Genomic DNA, 15,974 nt, shown 5'->3' with positions numbered 1-15,974 from the left:
AAAGGAGCTGAAAAAAACAGTAGGACGCTTCAAACCTCCTTTGGAAAGCGAACTTTAAGTCAGCAGAGTGGAACACCTTCTCTATGAGTGTTTCTTTGCTTCTTTGTTCATTCATTTGCCAAATGTATGTTTTACAGACATTTCTAGAACTGACCTTTTCAGTACTGGCTCTCCCTCTCAGAAGGTGCCTAGGCCTGTGCTAGGACCAAAGAGTCCCCAGTGCTGAGTGGGAATTCAGCAATGACTTTTGAAGGTTTCTTTTTAAGAAATATATACAAATTCTGAATTACATTTATCACTAGATACTAGGAAGGGTTCTCCCCTCACAAGAGCCTTTATGCTATTTTCACAAGACCCCTGCTCAGTATCTAGTGAAAGAAGGTCAGCTTACTTTACAGAAACACAACAGGTGAAACCACAGCATGATTTTTATAATAAGAAATTTCCTTTGCACATTGTACCGAGGAAGAAAAACCTTTAAGAAGAAATGTCAGATAGAGTTACAGTTTTATATGAATAAAGATAAGTACGGACCAAAGTTGCAAATATATTCAGTATGTTCAATGTGCAGAAAAAATATAGCTTATTTATTTATTTCTAAATGGATTTTCTCTTGAGTCCCCCACCAGGGGATAGAGGGGACAAGAGCAAAAGAAAATATTTAGCTCAAGTTAATATCTGAGTTCAGCCTCATGAACTGAATCCTGTCTTTAAATGAACACAGTGCCTTTCCCATTGGTGTTATATGGGATGGGAGGTGGAGCTATTTTGTTTTTCTGGCAACAGGGGCAGAGTCTTTGCATCGCCTATTGTCGCCCAGGGAGTAGCTAGTCTGGGTCCATGTGTGGGGTCCTACTCCAAGTTTCCCTCTGGAGTTCTACTCACCCAGAGAGTGAGGACATGCAGCATCCCTGCTGGGGGCTCCCAGGCTGCCCCGATAATCCCAGGGGAGCAGTCCTCAGCCCTCCAATTCTAACCCCAGTGTCTGTGTGTCCCCCTCTCCCCCTGAGAGTCCTGGCTGCAGAGGAGGGGACAGGAGGCATCTGCAGTTCCCTGCCCTCAATCTCTTCATTTGTTCCCACAGTTACCAGAGCTCAGAAGGCTTTGCTTCTCCTTCCTATCCATACAGACCTTCCCTGATGGAAAATTTGAGAACACTGGAAAACAGGGCACAAGAAGACTTTTCAAGAGTATGTAAGTGTTTACAAAGTATTTGAGAAAATTAATTTCTAAATTCTGTTCCTTCTAGGTACTCTTTTCAAATTTGATCTGCCTGAGGAGTCATCTGTGATTATTTTTTTCTCCATCTCACCTTTCCCAGTTTCTCCTCTCATTTTAGTAAAGAAAACTATGCCTTCCCCACCTCCTCCCAGAAATCTTACCATTGCCCCTGGGTGTGACACTCTCTAGCCCTCTGAACTATGAGTGCATGCCAACTAATGGCACTGCATGAAGCAAACTCTTTCTGAGAAGGAATTCTTAGGGTAATCTGAAGGCAGCAGGAAAAACAAAAGCAGAGACCTCAGAGGTATTTGGAGCCTTTGTCACCTCCAGCTACACAAATGTTAAACACAGCCTGACACCTGGCCAGACAGTGTAAAATCTCACAGTGCTCAAAATGGTTGATAAAAGGGAAAAATGGATAAGTTTTTGTTAAATAAACATCTGAATAAGAACAAAAAAAAAACCTAGTTGTCTTCCATAATTCAGGCACCTTACATGTATTGTTCTAATCCCACAATGGTCCCCATGTGCCTCCCATTTTAGAAAGCAGAGAACTGAAGTCAGAGAACTGAAGACAGGAGGCCAGAATTGGTGGGGTTCCAAATCCAGCCAAGTCGGCTCCCCCAGAGCAAGCTGCCTCCTGTGTCCAGGGTTTCCTTGTGCTCCCTGATGGAAAGTCTGACCTTCCGTTCCTAAGACACATGCTGGTGTCTTCATGAATTTCAACCAATTTCCAAAAGGACCAGTGGGAAAAGAATTTTTATGGTTAAGGACAGCAATAGGGACACAGAAGAGACTCTCATTCAGAACAATTGGAGCATAGAAAATGTTTACAGATCTGCTTCCGAATAAATGAATGAATGTCACACTGGGCTGAACGTTTAGACAGTGCAGCTACAGAGAGAATCCAGACACCACTCAGCTGCTCTGTAGACATGGGAGCATCCTACGAATGACACTTGCCATGACACCTGTCTTGTTGACAAGAATTATGCAGATGGCTTCAGGGGTTATACAAAACTTTATATAAATCAAAAAAATCTTTAGCCAGTACCAGTTTGGCTCAGTGGATAGAGCATCAGCCTGCAGACTCAAGGGTCCCAGGTTCGATTCCGGTCAAGGGCATGTACCTTGGTTGTGGGCACATCCCCAGTGGGGGGCATGCAGGAGGCGGCTGGTTGATGTTTCTCTCTCATGGATGTTTCTAACTCTCTATCCCTCTCCCTTCCTCTCTGTAGAAAATCAATAAAACTTATTTTAAAAAAATTCTTTAGAAAAAAATCTTTAGTTGTTGTTTTTTTAAAATGAATTACTGAATCTTCTGAAACTTATTTTGGCTTTTGCAAAAGTTCAAAAAATTCCACGTTCTTTTTATAGTTTCTTCCTTCGTTGATTTTTTTTTCTCCAATACTGGAAAAAGATAAAAAAATAAAGGCATGATGAAAGAAGAACATAAAAAGTTCTCCGTAATTTCACATCCCACAGTTAGATAATAGTATGATCTTTTCCCTTTGTTTCTTTGTGTTTTTTTTGTTTTATATAGGTATGTATATGTATGCACAGTATAAAGTTGCCAAATTTGGAATTATATATTCAAATGTGTATGCACATATATTTATAAAAAATATGTACACATACTTTTTGCTTCCCTTTGTTCTTAAAATTATACCATAAACCTTCCCGCATATTCTAAGAGAGTCCTATCTTAATGGCTTTGTAATATTCCAGCATATGTTTAAATCACAATTCAGATAACCAAAATTCTATCACTGGTCATTTAAGTTTTTCCCACTTGTTCAGTGTTATGAATAATAAAAAGAATCAGCACTTTCTAAAACTTTTTCTGTTTTTTGAATTAAAGAAAACTAATTTTAAAATCACTAGAAAATCCTTTGAGAATAGAAATGTTTTATTTTGCACTTTGCAGTAGAGTAGCCAGTAGCCGCATATGGCTGTTGAGCTCTTGAGAGGTGGTTAGTGCAACTTAGGAGCGTGATTTCACCTTTTACTTCATTTTAAATTAGCCACATGTGGGTAATGACTCCCTTATTGGTCAAAGCAGAACTTGAGAGCGCCGAATCCTAACCACTAGACCTCCAGGGACTGTGGTACATAGAATGAACAACATAAACTGATGAACAAAAACAGATCCAGAGACAGAGAAACATCTATCAGACCATCAAACTCTAAAGGGAAGGTAGGGGAGGGTGGAGGTAAGAGGGGGAGATCCACCAAAGGACTTATTTGCATGCATATAGGCCTAACCACTGGACATAGACAACAGGCGGGTGAGGGCATGAGTGGGGAGGGTGCGGAGGGTAATGTGGGGATAAGGACACATATGCAATAACTTAATCAATAAAGAAATTTTAGAAAAACAGACAAACAACAAAGCAGAACTTGAAACTTGGGAGCTCAGTGCACTGCTTTGAGAATCTGCTTGTATGCAGGAATGCCCCCATCTTGTGGCCTTTTAGAATATTGCTTCTGAAATTTTGGGAACTAAGGTGTATTAGCAAGTATGAGCAAGTATTTTTTCTTGTAACTTCAGAATGTTCATAAACCATAAATGTCACCTGGTAGATTATATAAATTATCTGGAAGTTTTAAGACTGGCATGGCTAAAAGACAGTCAGCACACAGAGCAAATGAATTGCAGGGGACAGTAAATATTTAGAAAATCACTAAGAATAGACTCACTCTTTTGATTGGGACACAGGGAGGATTTTAAACAGAGGGACCTTGTTATCTCCCAAGTCCAACAATATTACTATGTGCAGATAAGGCTTTGTATGGTTATTCCTAGAATTAGTACACTTGGGAAATGATCACTTTTAGGCATCAAGGATATCTTTTCCAAGAATGACGAAATGTGAAGAGTTCCTGGAAGTTATTGCATCCTCGAAATTGCCTTGAAACATATTGTATTGGAGATTTATCCCTAAAGCACACCCCTTTGGGGAATGTTAACCAAATATCCAGGATGCTACTTTAGTCTTTTTTTTTTTTTTTTTGGAACTTCGAAAGATCAGATTTAATGCTGGGGTCCAACCCCAGCAGGTCCAGGGGTCCCCAAAGGTGTGGACGGAGTTGGTGAAGAAGGAATGACACATAGGCAGCGTTCAGGTGATCATCATAGCCAGGTTCTGTAGCTAGGTTCTCTTGCCATGTTCTCTCGCTAGGTTCTCCAGCCAGGTTCAGTCTCCAGGTTCTGTCCAGGTTCTCCAGCCATGTTCTCTTGCTAGGTTCTCCAGCCAGGTTCAGTCGCCAGGTTCTGTCCAGGTTCTCTAGCCATGTTCTCTTGCTAGGTTCTTCAGCCAGGTTCTATAGCCAGCATCTCCAGCCAAGTTCTGTCTAGGATCTCCAGCCAATTCCTGTAGCCGGGTTCTGTCCAGGATCTTTTGCCATGTTCTCTCACTAGGTTCTGTCTCTAGGTTCTGTCTACTTTAATCTTTAGGGCTCATTCTAAACTTAGCAGAAGAAATGGGAAAAGGGCAATAAAATGAGGTCCAATGTACTTTGTGAAACAAGGCAGAATGGCCAAACCTCAAATCCCCTGCAACAAATGAGGTAAATTATCAAGCATTGGAAAGCTAATCCCATAGCTAGTTACTGGAATTTATTGAGCCATATGTAAGTAATGAGCAGCAACTATCTTGTGATCTGTAATTATTGGGAACAATCAAGTTTTTATAAGGAAGCTCAGTTTTTGTTTGGTTTCAATGTCTCACATTGGCCTTGGAACAGTTCCCTGTTGCATTAGAAGAACTAATACATCTATTGTGTTTCAATAAAAGCTATTGGCTGTTATTTATTTTTCTTTTAGGACAAGTTAGTCATAAATGACTATGGTGGGCGCCCTGGGGCTGTGGTCTCTTCTCCACATCCCGCAGGGTGGGGAGACTTGAACCGGTTCGAGCAAGTTAGGAGGCTCTTTCGGGTTTAAAGAATAATGAAAGACAGACATTAAATAGATTAAAAGCTTGGGCTGGGTGTGGTTTCTGACCTCTGATTCCAGGGACAGACAGAGAGAGTCTGCCCTCTGGAGGGAAAGGCACAGAGAGAGCCAGCTCTGAAAGCTGTTTATTATATACTCCAATTACAGGAAGTTACATCACATCTGGGTGGGCCTGAGACATCATGAGATCCATCCCCTTAACACTGGGCAGGAGAGTCAGACTGAGTGACATCCAATCTTTTGACTGGTCCCGCCCTCAGGGCATGGCTCTGACCTTGCCCTGAGTCCCAGCTGATGTCTATTAAGCCAAGTGTATTCTAAGGGCCCTTAAAAAATAAGTGATTCTCTGATAAGTCATCAGAACCCAATGATTAACATCAATTTTTTATTTTTATTTTTTGGTGGTATGTGCAGATTTGGTCTGCATTTACACCATTCACATTTCTCTTGTCAACAAATAAAAATAAATACTTCCATAGACATGTTGCCTTCCTTTTTTATGAAAAGTTATATTTATGGTACAGAAAACATTTAATAGATGTAGAATAAACAGTGTACAATAAACAGCAATCATATCTTGCCCCCTTCCTTTATATTTTCATTTTTTAAGAAATAAGGAAACACTCGGGCTGGGTAGCTCAGTTGGTTGGAGCATCGTCCCATACACCAAAAGTTTCAGGTTTGATTCCCAGTCAGGGCACATACCTAGGTTGCTGGTTCAATCCCCAGTCATGGTACATACAGAAGGCAGCATTCAATGTTTCTCTCTCGCATAGATGTTTCTCTCTCTCCCTCTGACTCTCTTTCTCTTTCTCTCACTCTTAAATCAATAAAACTATCAGGTGAGGATTATAAGAAAAAGAAAAAACATAATCCTTATCTAATAAAAGAGAAACATGGTAATTGGCGTACGACCGCTACCCTTCCCATTGGCTAATCAGGGGCGATATGCAAATTAACTGTCAGCCAAGATGGTGGCCGGCAACCAGGAAGCTTAAACTGAACATGAGGCTTGCTTGCTTCAGTGACGGAGGACTGCAACATTCCCCGCCTGCCTTGCTGGCCTCTCAGCCTGCAGTTTAAGAAACATAGTAACAAATAGAAGCTAAAAGAAAACACCCAGAAACCAGCTTTCAGGGAGCTGGGATCTCAGAGCTGGAGTTGATACAGAGTTTCGATTGTAGAACTGAAACAAACCAGATACCGGCTTTCAGAAGTGGAAGCCTCAGAGCTGGAGCCAGACTAAAGCTGGCCCAGAATAAAAAAATAAATAAAAAAAGAATAAAAGGAGCAGTTGGGAGCTTCAGTCACAGCCTGAAAACAGCCCTCAGCCCCTCACCCAGACTGGCCAGGCACCCCAGTGGAGACCCCCACCCTGAAGGGTGTGTGACCAGCTGCAAAGAGCCATCATCCCCTCACCCAGGCTGGCCAGGCACCCCAGTGGGGACCCCCACCCTGATCCGGGACACCCTTCACGGCAAACCACCCAGCCCCCACCCATGCACCAGGCCTCTATCCTATATAGTAAAAGGGTACTATGCCTCCCAGCACCGGGATCAGTGGAGCCGCGAGGCCTCCCGGCACCGGGATCAGCGTGACAGGGGGCAGTGCCCCAACCCCCTGATCGGTCCTGCTCTGTGTGTGACAGGGGGCAGTGCCCCAACTCCCCTATTGGCCCTACTCTGTGAGTGACAGGGGGGGAGCTCCTCAACCCCCTGATGGGCCCTGCTCTGTGCATGACAGGGTACAGAGCCCCAACACCCCTGATGGGCCCTGCTCTGTGCGTGACAGGGGGCAGTACCCCAACTCCCCTATCGACCCTACTCTGTGCGTGACGGGGGGAGCTCCCCAACCCCCTGATTGGCCCTGCACTGTGCGTGACAGGGGGCAGTGCCCCAACCCCCTGATTGGCCATGCTCTGTGCGTGACAGGGGGTGATGCCGCAACCTCCCCATCGACCCTGCCTTGAGTGTGACAGGGGGCAGTGCCCCAATCCGCCAAACAGCCATACCCTGAGCCCGACCAGGGGCTGCACCTAGGGATTAGGCCTGCCCTCTTCCACCCGGGAGCAGTCCTAAGCCAGCAGGTCGTTATCTCCCGAGGGGTCCCAGACTTCGAGAGGGCACAGGCCAGGGAGAGGGACCCTCCCCCTCCCCCCCTGAGTGCACAAATTTTTGTGCACCGGGCCTCTAGTACAATAATAAAGAAATATTAGCCATTGCAATTAGGCAAGAAGAAGAAATAAAAGGCATCCAAATTGGAATAGAGGAAGTAAAACTGTCCTTATTTGCAGACGACATGATATTATACATACAAAACCCTAGAGACTCCATCAAAAAGCTACTAGACTTAATACATGAATTTGGCAATGTAGCAGGATACAAAATTAACCCCAAGAAATCTGAGGCATTTCTATACACCAGTAGTGAACTTTCAGAAAGAGAGATTATAAAAACAATGCCGTTTACCATTGCACCAAAAAAATTAAGCTACCTAGGAATAAACTTAAAGAGGTAAAAGACCTCTACTCAGAAAACTACAGGACGTTGAAAAAAGATATAGAGGAAGACATAAACAGATGGAAGAACATACCGTGTTCATGGATTGGTAGAATCAACATCATTAAAATGTCCATGCTACCCAAAGCAATCTGTAAATTCAACGCACTTCCCATTAAAATACCAACGGTATACTTCATAGATCTAGAACGAACTCTCCAAAAATTCATCTGGAATAAAAAAAGACCCTAAATAGCTGCAGCAATCCTGAAAAAGAACAAAGTAGGTGGGATCTCAATACCAGATATCAAGATGTATTACAAAGCCACTATTCGCAAAACTGCCTGGTACTGGCACAAGAATAGGCATATAGATCAATGGAATAGAATAGAGAGCCCAGAAATTGGCCCGAACCAATATGCTCAATTAATATTTGACAAAGGAGGCAAGAACATACAATGCAGCCAAGATAGTCTCTTCAATAAATGGTGTTGGGAAAATTGGACAGATATATGCAAGAAAATGAAACTAGACCACCAACTTACACCATACACAAAAATAAACTCAAAATGGATAAAGGACTTAAATGTGCGACAGGAAACCATAAAAATTCTAGAAGAATCCAAAGGCAACAAAATCTCAGACATATGCCGAAGCAATGTCTTCACTGATACAGCTCCTAGGGCACTTGAAACTAAAGAGAAAATGAACAAATGGGACTACATCAAAATAAAAAGCCTCTACACAGCAAAAGAAACCATCAACAAAACAAGGAGAAAACCCACTGTGTGGGCAAACATATTTGCCAATGTCATATCTGATAAGGGCCTAATCTCCAAAATTTATAGGGAACTCATACAACCTAACAAAAGGAAGGTAAACAATCCAATCAAAAAATGGGCAAATGACCTAAATAGAGACACCTTTCAAAAGAGGACATTCAGAAAGCCAAGAGACATATGAAAACATGCTCAAAGTCACTAATCATCAGAGAGATGCAAATCAAAACAACAATGAGGTACCATCTCACACCTGTCAGATTGGCTATCATCAACAAATCAACAAATGACAAGTGCTGGAGAGGATGTGGAGAAAAAGGAACACTCGTGCACTGCTGCTGGGAATGCAGACTGGTGCAGCCACTATGGAAGACACTATGGAGTTTCCTCAAAAAACTGAAAATGGAACTCCCATTTGACCCTGTGATCCCACTTCTAGGAATATATCCCAAGAAACCAGAAACACCAATCAGAAAGGATATATGCACCCCTATCTTCATAGCAGCACAATTCACCATAGCTAAGATCTGGAAACAGCCTAAGTGCCCATCAGTAGATGGATGGATTAGAAAACAGTGGTACATCTACAGGATGGAATACTATGCTGCTCTAAAAAGGAAGGAACTCTTACCATTTGCAACGTCATGGATGGAACTGGAGAGCATTATGCTAAGTGAAATAAGCTAGTCAATGAAGGAAAAATACCACATGATCTCACTCATTCATGGATAATAGAGACCATTATAAACTTTTGAACAATAATAGATACAGAGGCAGAGCTGCCTCAAACAGATTGTCAAACTGCAGCGTGAAGGCCGGGGAGGGTTGGGGGGCAGGAGGTAGGGGGGTAAGAGATCAACCAAAGGACTTGTATGCATGCATATAAGCATAACCAATGGACATAAGACACTGGGGGATAGGGGAGGCTAGGGGACTGTCTAGGGCGGGGGGGGGGGGAAATGTACACATATGTAATACCCTGTGTAATACTTTAAGCAATAAAAAAAAAGAATAGTGTGTTATAAAAGTTATATTCTTTGGTTTAAAAAATGAGAAAAATTGTGTGGATCCAAAACTTTACCAATTTTACCCATTTTTAAATAAACTACAGATATTCAAACCAATAAAAATAAAATTTACTTACAAAAAAAAAAGAAATAAAGGGTATATGATCAAGACAGGGATAAAGGGAAAGGATTATAAATCTTCGTGGTCGGAAAAAAGGGAGAGGCAAGTTAGGGAGGAGAGGGTGGGTGCATTAAATGCAGCATTTCATGGCGTTAGACCAAGCAGAGCTGGCCACTGGAGGCTTGTCTTTGACCTCAACATGCTTCTTTCTGCTCCAAAAGGCACTCTTTCGTTGTTCTGTCGCTAAATTGTCATCCCGGATAACCAAGGGAGGAAGGATAAAAACACAGAAAACAGCAAGTCAATGAACTGAATAATGGACAAATGACGCTACATTTGCCAAATGTACTTGGGAAGTCAGAATCCAGTCCAGCCCGGGAGAGACAGCAACATTCCCCCCAGCACAACCAGCATCAGGGCCCGGTGAACCCTTTCTGCTCGGACTCCAGTCAAGTGTTGGCGTGGCAGCTGGAGCCAGGGCTCCACGTAGCACGAGAGGAGCATTCTGTACTGCTCAAGGAGTCGATGTCTTACACTGCTTCTCCATTTCCATGGGTTACATTATTAAGCAAGGGTGTTTATTGATGTAGGGGGCAGCTCTCCTTACTCATCCGCTTCTTTGTCCAATGTGTTTTTATTGATTTTCAGAGAGGGGGAGGGAGAGGGAGATAGAAACATCAATGACGAGAAAGATGGATCGGCTGTCTTCTGCACGCCCATACTAGTGTGCCCTGACCGGGAATCAGAAGGTGATCTCCTGGTTCATGGGATGATGCTCACCCAACTGAGCCACACCAGCTGCGCTTACTCATCCATTTTAATGACAGGCTCCCTGACATCCTGTCTCACACACAACTAAATCCTGCTCCTCTCCAAACACTTAGTGGCATGTTTCTGGCCTGCTGCATGCAGTGAAACAGTCCACCTGGACTCCTCAGTCATAATACTTCTTTTTAAAAAGTCCTCACGGGAGGATTTTTTCCCATTGGTCTTTAGAGAGAGAGTGGATGGGAGGACGTAGGTGAAGGGAGGGAGAGAGCAAGAGAGGGAAACATCGATGGGAGAGAGATACATCCACTGGTTGCCTCTCTCACAAACCCCAACCGCGGCCAGGATCAACCCTGCAACCGAGGTATGTGCGCTTGACTGGAAATCTAAGTTGCGCCCCTTCGGTCCTTCGATGCTCTAACCACTGAGACAAACGGGCAGGCTCACTAAGAATTCTGGTACCTCTCACAGCCTCTTATGGCAGGATGACTTTGCACATAATGAAAATACCTACCTCTATCTGATACCAAAACATCCTCAAACTCAAGCGTTATTCCAGTGTAGATCGCGCTGCATCCTCTCCTCTTGGTTTAGCCCTCACAGCCTTTAAGTTCTAGTCTTATGAGAGCAGACAATTGGTCTAGTGACTTCCTCAACACATCAATCCATGAACAGAAGGGATTTCTCCAGTTCTGATGGAGGATTCCAGTGCACAGCTGCACCTCTGCTATTTCTTCCCCCACAGCGCCACCTGCTGACACAGCTCACACCACAGGGAAGGGACCCACTCCTCAGTGCTGGGGCCCCAAGTTGGTTGAGCATCTTCAGGGACCAAAGCAGCTTGAAGGGCAGGCAGTGCTCACAGCTGTTAAGAGATTGGGCCCCGGAACCTGTCAGACGCGGGTTCGGGTCCCAGCTCCAACACTGATTCTCTGGGCCAGTGCTGACCCTGGTCAAGCATTCCTGAGCTCACCTCCCAGCACTGAACAGGGGACAGGAATGGAGCCGACCTCCCACGGCAGCTAGAACTCAAGGAGACGGACAAAGTGGGTCAACTACCGAAAGGCTGCTGAGCCCAGAAAGCCCCCTCGCATGGCTGTCGTTACTAACTGCAGCCCCTGACCTGCTCACTCAGGGATCCAAACCACAGCGGGGATCTGTCAAACAGTTTTTTCTCAGAAGGTTTTGCTAACTCAATTGGGCTGATTATAGCTCATTCATCAACTTAGCCAATCACACCAGTGGATGTGATACATGTCCAAAAGTGTGAGGAGCCAGTATGAAAACCCGAGGCCACAGAACCCTCTGGAGAAAACAAATGCTAACAAGGCAGTAAGCTTCATGATCATTTACCTGCACGTGAGTGTTTCCCTGACTTCACCTCCTGTGAGACCGGGAACGCAAGCAGCAGCCCCCAGACAGTGTGCCCGCGTGCGCGCACTTCATTTCTGCATCTCGAGTGACACAGCAGGACTTGCGGTGGTGACTGCCACCAGGAACGGCTGGTGCACCCATCACACTCACAGGGCGCCTGGTCACGGCCCCGGGTCCTGTCAGGGCCTGTCACCCCAGCCCCTGAGAGCCCACGAGTCTCGGGCCTGGCCCAGTCTTCAGAAAGTCCTAGTGTCCTTCATCAAATTGTTAACTTCCTCAGGGGGAATGTTTGGCAGGTTTATAGGCAAATAATCAATAAAATGATATTTCAAAGTGAATGTGAAAACTAAACCACCTTTCAGTCGATGGCTTTGTTTAATTGGTTCTAAGAGAACCCCCCCCCCCCCCCCCCTGCCGCCAACCTTCCATCTCTGAAATCAGGATGCAGCTTGGAGCATCCCTCCCAGTCACTTTCGGCTGGTGGTGATTCTGACAAAACCCTCACTGCCACCACCTGATCACTTTCTTTCTATGAGCACAAAATCGGGCAGCTGACAGCTGACAGCCTCTTAGATCCCAGGAAACATAGGCAGCACATGCAGCTGCAAATCCACTGTGGACCCAATGGCTCACTCCCATCACAGCCCTCAATGAGCAGGTCCAGCGCCCCCTGGTGGGAGGACTCAGGGCAAGGTCAGGTGGGAGAAGAGAACCACACCTGCTTTTCAGAGCCACAGCAAGAGCAGAGCCCGAGCCTGCCTGAAGGCCTGGCAGATGTCCTCGACGGGTTACATGGGGGCTCTCCCGACAGAAATGGCTAATCCGAGGCCTGGCAGAGACCAGGAGCCCCAAACACATCCTCTCCTGAGCGTGTCTCCGCGGTAACTGTCTGGAGATCCGCTCTGGATATCCGAGGACCCACAACAGTGTACGTGATGGGGAGGCTCCTCATGCTGAAGGAACTAAATGGATCTGGATGAAACTGCCACCACAGTAACGTGGGCTTACATGTTATTCTTGGGTGTTCACACACCTGAGGGTGCAGACGGGGGCGTGCGGAGCCCCCTTCAGGCTCCAAGCACACGTGTGTGCACCCAGCTCGCATCTCCTCGGTTCTGCCCTGACCTCGAGGAAGGCCTGAGATCCTCCCCTTCACTGCCCTCCTGCAGCCAGGCCAGCCCCTCCTACCTTTTGGTGGGGGCACACTGCGGGCGTCTCCCTTCTCCTCCCAGTATGAGCACGATGGGGTAGCCTCCAGGGGCCCAGGAGGGCTGTCTGCTGGTGACTTGGCTTGTCTTCCTGAGCCATCTCTCTGGCGTTGGAACAATTTGAGGAAGGCTCTGGCTCGACTCCAGCGCTTTTTCCTATTAGGAGTAGAGGGTTAGGACACTGCCAACCCCCACTGCCCCTCCAGCCGGGGAAGCGGCCCTTCACTTGGGGTTCAGCACCAGGTTCCCCACGAGTCTGCATCGCCAGCACCAGGATCATCGCATGTGGCCTCAGGGCGTGGAGCACCATTTGCAGTTCATTCGCACAGACCCAGGGACGGGAGAAGCGTTCTCTGTGGCAGAAACCCGCACTAGCCTCTCGGGAAACAGAACCTCACATGCAGGCTCCACTCTGCGTCACCGGGAGGCACCGGGAGAGGTGCTGTGCTCATCTAGGTGTGCTGGCAATTGTGCATCCCAGGGCCATGTCAGGGAGAGTCAGGGCCTCCTCATTTCCCGCTGGAGCTCCCAATAGGTGAGACAGCCGGGCAGACTTAGCCCCTTCCGGGCACTGAGGAGTCAGGGTGAGGGGGGAACAGGGTGGGCCCAGTGGGCCATGTGGATGAAAAAGAGTGGACACTGGCTGGTGTGCCCCAGGGGTTAGAGCAGTGGCCCAAGCACTGAAGGGTCAAGGGTTTGATTCTGGGTCAAGGGCTTGTACCTGGGTTGCAGTTTTATCCCTGGACCCACTGGGGGTGTGTGCTGGATAGCAACCAATCAATGTGTCTCTCATATTGATGTCTCTCTCATTGATGTCTCTCTCTCTTCACCCCAACCATTTGTTCCGCTCTACTCTCTCCAAAAATCAATGAAAAATCCTCAGGTGAGGATTAAGCAAAATTAAAATAGCCCTAGCCGGTTGGGCTCAGTGGGTAGAGCATCATTCTATGGACTGAAGGGTTCTGGGCTCCATTCTGGTCAAGGGCACATACCCAGGTTACAGACTTAATTCCCGGTGGGGGGTGTGCAGGAAGCAGCCAATTAATGATTCTCTTTCATCACTGATGTTTCTCTCTCTCACCCTCAGCCTTTTTCTCTGAATTCAGTTAAAATATACTAATATATATATATATATATAGTAAAATAAAAATGAATCAATGAAAACAGTGAACTTAAAGGGTAATACAGTGCAGCTAACCGGAAATGGAGGCATTCTAATGTCACAAGAAGAACCACAGCTGGTTCTAATTCCGGCTCTGCCACAGAGCGATACTGTGCTGACTCAACTCAAGTACTTTCCTCATCGAGGCCTCAATGTCCCCGTCAACACAAGGGACAGGAGGAGGGTGGGAAATTATGTGGTTTTGTGATGTCAACAGAGAGCCCTTGCAGGATTCATGGTGATTTGGCCTCAAGGCTGGGCTGGGGCAGGACAATCTGAAGGCCCAGCTCCTGGGGCTCAGGCCCGGACGCAGGGGAAGGCCTGCTGGACGGAAGCCCGCAGCCTCGGGGACCGAGCCGCCCACCACCGGGGCTGCTGCTCTGCAGAAGGAAACGTGTTGGAGAACCACCCTGGGGTCCAGAGACTCCAGAGGAATGGAGGGAAGACCAAGAGGTTCCTGTGACTGAAGACCATGGGTGCTGGTCCAGGTGTCCTGCCCACGCTTCCTTCCCAAAACAGAAACATGGCTTTCTAGGTCCTGAAACCTGGAGACACAGCCTGATAGTCCTGCTTCAGTGGCTCTAATCCAGACTCTCTGCCCCTTCAACAGGACATGGCAGCTGGCATTTGCCATCCCTCAGAGGATAACCCCGAGGAAGGCCGGAATGAAACTCTAAATTCTTTCAGAGCTGGGAGGGAGGTGCGCACAGGGGACCTGCCATAGAGGGGAAGGTGCGGGCCCCACACACTGGTCACTGCTCCACATGGCTTTCCCCACTCGTGAAAGAGCAGCTTCCTGTTCTGAGTTGAAGTTCCTGCTGCTGAAATCAACTCACTTCCTAGGAGCAGGACACTGAGCCTCCTGAGGTTCCCCAATTCGGTCCTCTTCCGCCTGTCCTGTAGGCATAGTCTGCCGGGTGTCACTGGAAACAGAGGACAAAGAAGAACAGTCTGGTTTTATATAAAACATGTAAATGGACTCATCGGCCCCGGCTGGGACCTGGCCCAGAAGGGCCGGCATTTTCCTGGGACTTGGGCATCACGGTGCTCATGACCGTCAAGCTCGCCGAGTGGGGAAGATGGGGAGGGGAGCTTGTGGCATGGGTCCGGGAACCCTAACACGTGAGGAGACCTGCTGCAGCACCAAGGAGCAGGCTGGACCTCATCTCAGGAGAGCAAGCCCCGAACCATGTGCAACTCAGGATGGCAAACCCGTGCGCCTTGACGGCAGAGACCCTGGTTTCCTTGCTTGAACATGAGTCCCCTGGATCAAGGCAGCAGCTCAGGCTCCTTTGGCCCTGAGGCTGCCGAGGTCCCACCTAAGACACGGGCTTTTCTGAGAGTTCACCGTGAAGTGAGCAGCTGTGAAAAGCCATGACTCGCAAACCGCTGGGCCCAGGACCACCGACCCTGACCTGCTCCCAGAGGCCTTGGCTCGGCATCTGTTCTTCTAGTCTGTGTTCCTCTCTTCCCTCAGCCGTGCTGCTGGGCCTTATGCTAGAGCGTTTTCCCATCTGGCTCTGACCGACCTCCACCACTAGGCGCACAAATTCACACAAGACAGGCCCCCAACCCGCCCCGGGCTGGGAAGACTCCACTCGGAACAGCTCAGGAAGCCTGCCCACTCCCTGGCCTCCTGCACACACTGTTTAATGCAAAACCATCATCAGATCATCCCCCTGGGTATCAGGCCCCGATGCTTCTAGTTGGCACCTACCCAACCTCTGCTGGTCATTGGGACCCGCTGCGCTGTAGAGAGCCAACTCAGGCCACAGTCATTTCCACCCCAACCTACAGTGTGGCTTTCCCTGTAAACCATCCTGGGTAGGTGGCGAGCCAGCTGTAGATGAGCAGAAGAATCCGGGAGAAAAGTGA

General features: G+C 47.0%; 1 long non-coding RNA gene across 1 annotated transcript in view; it reads left to right on the top strand.

Moving 5' to 3' along the window:
• LOC132213767 (uncharacterized) overlaps positions 1–10,005 on the top strand; it is a 42,206-nt gene extending 32,201 nt beyond the window's left edge. Inside the window, exon 4 of the long non-coding RNA XR_009448058.1 lies at positions 9,809–10,005. This is a non-coding gene — a long non-coding RNA (uncharacterized LOC132213767). The remainder of the gene's footprint in view (positions 1–9,808) is intronic.
• The last annotated feature ends 5,969 nt before the right edge of the window (positions 10,006–15,974 follow it).

Source organism: Myotis daubentonii, chromosome 12 (genome assembly GCF_963259705.1).
Source record: "Myotis daubentonii chromosome 12, mMyoDau2.1, whole genome shotgun sequence".
Lineage (NCBI taxonomy): Eukaryota > Metazoa > Chordata > Mammalia > Chiroptera > Vespertilionidae > Myotis > Myotis daubentonii.
Note: the sequence above shows the minus strand (reverse complement) of the source record. Positions and strands in the feature narration are given on the sequence as shown.